Genomic DNA, 6243 nt, shown 5'->3' with positions numbered 1-6243 from the left:
GAGGTGGGCAGGAAGCAGTAACGAGAAACTTCAGTTACCCTGACAGATGTCTGGCCTGCTAAAAATAAGTCTGACTTCTCAGAAAACAATACCAATATTGGCGTTAAGAGAAACTACTATTTTGGACTTCACTTAGACCAACAGACAAGAACTTGATGTAAGGAGTGACTGGAATTTGGGGGCAGAGCGGCCATGCCACTGTAGATCTAAATAGTGGACTAATCCGGATCACTGATCTTCAAAGGTAAAACTCTTTATTTAAACAAAATTGCATGTGCAATCCTAATACTTGAACAGTTAAAAATATACCTAACTCTGGTTGAGTTGAAGGCATCAGGATTGGATGTACACACATACATACACCTGCATGCATATCTTCCTCTCCTCACTCTACTCTCACAGTGACCTTGAGGAATCCTAGGTGCTTCACAGAGCACAGTCTGCTTTAGGAAGGCAGATTTCTAAATGTTCTGGGAATAGTATGTACAGTCCTATGTCTGGAGAGCATGAGAGCAAGTAGGATTCCATTGGCCAAAATAAAATATAAACATGTAACTTGTACAGTTAACATCAGTGTTTAAAAGACCAGCACGTGGATCTTAGCTTCTTTTTTATCAAATAGGAGGCTTTGGGGACATGACTTATATTCCTTGAGCCTCAGTTCTGTCATGTTTGAAGCCGGGACAGTAATGCTTTTAGCTCTTTGGATATCGGGTTTATTCTAGGATCAAATGAGGCCATGTAGACAGATGTGCTTTACACAGTTTTGAAGATACTAGTAGCTGTTATTCACCACAAAAAAGATCATGACATCTGGGCTGACTTACCTGTGAGAGACTGGATCGTATCAGTGATTCACGACTGTAGCTGCTTATTAGAATTACCTAGGGAAATTTTAAAAGTTTTGATTCCAATACTTGAATCCCATGTCAGATCAATCTAATGAGAATCTTTGGCTTCCCAGGTGGTCCAGTGGTTAGGCTGCTGCACTTCTGCTGCAGGGGACACGAGTTCAGTCAGGAACTGAGATCCCATATGCTGCGTAGTGTGGCCAAAAATAAATAAATCAGAATCTCTGGGTCAATCCCTTTTAAAAGCAGTCCAGGTGATTTTAATGTACAACCATAGTGGAGAACCTCTGAAGCGGAGTTGGCAGACCATTTTTTTTTTTTTTTAATTAATGGCCAGGTATTTTAGACTGGCATGCCATACAATCTGTTGTGACTATTCAGCTCTGCTGTTGGAACGCAAATGGCATAGACAGTATACAATGAATGAGTGTGACTGTTCCAATAAATATTTACTCATAAAAACAGGTGGTAGGCCAGGCTTGGGCCAACCTCAGCTCTAGGCTAATTCACTTTTCAGGGTCTCATTAGATTCAAGATGTTCCTTACAACTTCTTCAGGATATTTGAAAAGTTTCTAATCAAAAGGCTAATTACCTGCTCCTGTACTATATGGTTGTAGTTGGTTATTAGAAATCTAAGTGATCCAGTGTCCTTTTCACAGAAACGGAGGCAAGGTTATTAGACATTACAAAAAATATTGTTAACACCAAGAATTCAACAAGTTATCTGTGAGCAGGGTGTCCCTAGTCTACTCTTGTGGCCTCCTTAGGAATTCTGCATCATATCTGCCTCTGTATTTAAAGAGCAATGGGAAGCCACTGGGATGTCAGTGATAGTGAAATGGTCAGATTTGGGTCTTTAAAGAACACTCAAGCTACAGGTGGGAGGAAGGATGGAAGAGGAAAGAGGATGCAGGAAGACCAGTCAGGAGTCTGCTGCAGATATCCAGCTGAAAGAGGATGGCAGCTTGAATTAAGTGGAGATCAAGATGCAGAGACCAGAAAGGGGTCCTTGCAACAATTTAACAAGTAAGATGGCGGAGACTGAGTGATGGATTGTCTGGGAGTAAAGGGGGAGGAGGCTGGAGGGTAATTACTCAGTCACTGGCTTGTACATCTGAATGGCTGATGCTGTTTGCTGAAATGAGGGGATACTGGAGGAGGACCTGCTGGAGGTGGAGGATATCATAGATGTCATCTGGACAAGTTGAACTTGATGTCCCTTTAAGACATCTAAGTAAAGATGTCTAGAAAACAGTTGTATAAAGAGGTCTGGATCTCAGAAGAGGGCTTGAGAACAATTTCAGTCTTCACCAGCTGAGCCTAAGATTCAGACCAGGTGGCAGGCAGAAATTTTGCAGGCAGACTCCAGTCTTGGACAACTGGTCTCCAAATCTTTGGTACTGGGAACAGTGTTTTTGCTACAGGTACTCATTTATTTGGGGAAAAAGTAAGTGCTACAGTGAACAGCATTCTGGAAAGAAAAGGTCAGTGGCATGAATTTAAACAGAATCTCGGTCTGCTTTAGGACATTTCTAAGGATTTTGCACAGTACTTGGTATATGCAATAAATGTTTGTTGAGTGCCTTCTCTAAAAATTTCCCCTGGAATTGTCCCAATCTAGGATGGAAAGTATGAAGTCCCATTATTTACCTATAGCCCATTATAAGCCTTTACGCATTACTACTTCACTGGAACTAGAAGGAGTTAACTATGTGGGAAATAATGACACAGTTCCTATCTATTGAACTTTGAAATCATCACCACAGCCTGGGGGATCTGTTGCTTTACCATTGAAATGCTGCCACCTCCCGGATAGGGTGTGACAAGTGACCAGCAGCTGTGGACGGCTTCCTGAGAATGGGAGCCAGGGGGAAGCCTGCCAGCCCTGTGGCAATCAAAAGCAGGAATCCAAACCCCTGTTGAGGCTGAGTTCCCTTGCAAGGTTTGGTCCACCCCTGTTTGGACCCAGCAGGTTTGATGAACTGTTGGGAAATGATGTAAAACTCTCCTTGACCTTTCTGGAGGGTGGGTCACAGTATCAAGCCAGTATGGCGTCTTCTCGTGACAGGCTGCTCTTTGATCCTGAGATTCCTCACTTGATGTGGGCATTGAGAACCATTTTTCAAGATTTCTTCTCAGCAATCTGAGAGGACTTTGCCCTGCTTTGTTTTAGAGATTTGGCGCAAGCACAGTCCAGGGTGGGACTGAGAGAGACTTCTATTATAGGGTTGACCAGAAGTTTTTACCCCCAAAGAGGACCCAGCATGGATGACAGGTTTGAGGGCTCAGCATACGATGGGAACAGTGGTTCCCACTGAGTGTAACTCCACCTTCTTCATCCCCCAAATCAATCTTTATTTCGAGTCTTCATAGAATTTGTTATTCATTTTAATGAGATATCAATAGAATTGATGGTATGACTTTGAGTAGATTTCTATTTGGAAAATGGGAAAAGATTTAAGAATAACTCTCCTTTTAAACTTAGTCCACATCCTTGGTTCTGACTGTGCTAATTGCCAATTTGATATGGAATTTTAAGTGTAGCATTTAGAGTCCTCATTTATCCTTAAAAGTAAAAGTCTGTTTACTTTCTGCAGAGAACAATTTTTCTTGCCATCTAACCCGTGAAAGAGCATCTTATAAATCAAGTGTATATCTTATATCTCTTGACGAAGCATTTCTGCAGGCTTCATAAGCCTTTAGTGGAAAAGGATTCTATAACCATCATGTCTAAATGTTTGTAGTAGAGGGTAGTATATAACATGAAACATATATCTCTTGAGGTCTTTGTCTGAAACCAAACACTGTGATTTTGTTTTGCTCAGCCATTTAAAGTACCTTCTTTTTTTTTTTTTAGCATTAAAAAAAGACTGACCCCAAGTCGATCTTAAAAATTTCTCCATATAGAGGTTTTAGGATTCATTCCTCTGTATCACCCACTGCCCTGACCCAAGCTCCACTCCCCCTCATGATTCCTCCCAGATTTCCCTTCCTTTAGTCTGTGCCTCATCCAGCTCTTGTCCACACCTCTGAGCTCTCCTAAAGAGAGAAAAACCCGAAAGAACTTCTTGGCCAGTACATCACTGAGCAGAATCCTCGTGTCTGAAACCTCAAAAGCCTCTCCATTATCCAAATTCATTTGAGGCTTTAGAATCTGTATCATAGGGTTCCTGTAATTTTTGATCATAACTCATTCGCATATGCTCTTATCACTTCCCTTTCTGCCACCCAACCACCTGTACCCTATACTCTAGTAACAATAGATTTGCCCTGAACAGAACTTTTACTTCTTCCCATATTGTCCATCAAGCCTTGCTGTACATGGCCTTGAGCCTCCGTTTCCTTGTTTATTAAATAGAGAAAATATGAGCTACCTCAGAGTATTGTGGAGATTAAATAACTGAGCTGTCTATAAAAACTTTAGCCATTCTTGATACATAATCAGCTCCCCAAAATATGGTCCTCTTGGGCTTCCCAGGTGGCGCCAGTGGTAAAGAACCCGGTAAAGAATGCAGGGGATGCTAGGGACTGGGGTTCTATCAGTGGGTGGGAAAGATCCCCTGGAGGACGGCATGGCAAGCCACTCCAGGATTCTTGCCTGGTGAATCCCATGGACAGAGGAGCCTGGTGGGCTACAGTCCATGGGGTCACAAAGAATTGGACATGACTGAAGCACCTGGGCATGCAGCATGCAATGTCCTGGCTTATGTCTACTCGGTAAAGTCCTACCCATTTTTCAAAAGTTCAGCCTGAGTCTCACTATCTTCAGGAAACCTTGATCATCCTGATTGTCACTAAACCCCCCTCTCTCCAGCAGCCCTACACACTGCATTTCTGCTTCTGTGATGGCTCTTGCTTGGATGGCCTGACAGCTGTTAATTATGTGTGTGCTTGGGCCATTTACGTTTGTAAGCATTATGAGTTGAGGACGGGAACTATCTTATTTTGGACCCCACTTGCACTTCATGGAACTTACCAGTTCACAAAATAGGTGCTCAGCTAACTTGCTTTACATGACTGAGGGTTGGAGGGCAAGTTCAAGTCCTGGCCCTTCTTACCATTGGGTTTTCCAGGCAGAGAAGGGACCTTAGAGCTCTTTGTTTCCAGAACTTTTCCAGATAAGCTGGATAATCTCAGCACCTACCATTTTAGCAGTGTTAACGCAGGCAGAGGCCTGGATTCCTGTCCTACTTGGGGAAAAATCAGGCAGAACTACCCCTTCCCATCAAGGAGTTCTGGGTTACAGCAGCTGGCTTTAACTTGGGCTTTTAAGTCCTCTGCTGGCCCTGGAAAATCTTGATCTGGATGGTTGGCTCTGGTTTCTTCAGGCTGTCACGCACAGCCCTTCAAAAGTCAATGCAACTATGTCAGGGAGTGACCACAAGAGGGCAGTAAAGCTCCATCGCTATACAGGAGTTGAATGCCAGAAGACAAACGTTTCAAAGCAGAAGAAAGAATAAGATCCTGAACTCTTTCACAATCAGGATTCTGAAAGACTTCAGGGCAGCAAGCTGGTTCAGGTCACCAGAGTCTTCCCAGGCCTAAGACCCAGAAGCAGCAAATTAGGGACTCTGACAAGCTCCCCAAATCTCTTCCCAGCCTGTTTTTTTTGGTGCTTCGTTTCACCTGGAGAAAGTCATCCTCCAGTCTTCATGCAAATATTCTATGGAGGAGTTTGCTGCTGCTGCTATCTGTCTTAAAAGTAAAAAGAGGAGCTATTATCACCTTTTGTCTAAGGAAACTGAGGCTCAGAAAATGAAGCAACTTGCTCAAAGGCATGCCAAGTTCATGGTGGAACCATAATTTCAGATTCTTTACTCATTCCTTCTAGTTTTCAGTTGTTTATATTTGTAAGGTTTGTGAGTTTCTCAAACAAAGACTACAGCTCATTTGTCTTTTTGCCTCTGCCTGCTGCTCCCTTAACCTTTAGGACTGTGAATGGGTGTGCTGTATATGACTCTGCCCATTAGGAGTTGGATTCTATGACCTCTCTTATCCCCTCTGTTTTAGTAGTTGTGTGATTTGGAGGCAGAGCCCTGACAACGACAGTGGTGGCCCTGAGTGATCCTACTGGCTGAGCATTTCAACAAGGGCAGCCACTTGGCTGCCAGCCTGTGACAATCCATCATTAGTAATGCAGGGAGGGCGGAGGACAGTTGGACAGTTTCTCAAAGTGTGCACCAGCATCGCTGGCATTATGAAAGTTGACTTTGGGGGAGGAGAACGAACATGTTTAATTTTAGTAGTTGTGAATATAAATATATGCATTATTATTTATACATACATACACGTATGTAATGTTGTATAGAATGAGGTCAGCTTTTAAGGTGAGTTTATTTGAAGAAGAACATTAAGTAACAATATGGTGGAATGAAACAGGTATACCATTGA

Source organism: Bubalus kerabau, chromosome 11, assembly GCF_029407905.1.
Source record: "Bubalus kerabau isolate K-KA32 ecotype Philippines breed swamp buffalo chromosome 11, PCC_UOA_SB_1v2, whole genome shotgun sequence".
Taxonomy (NCBI): Eukaryota; Metazoa; Chordata; class Mammalia; order Artiodactyla; family Bovidae; genus Bubalus; species Bubalus kerabau.
Note: the sequence above shows the minus strand (reverse complement) of the source record.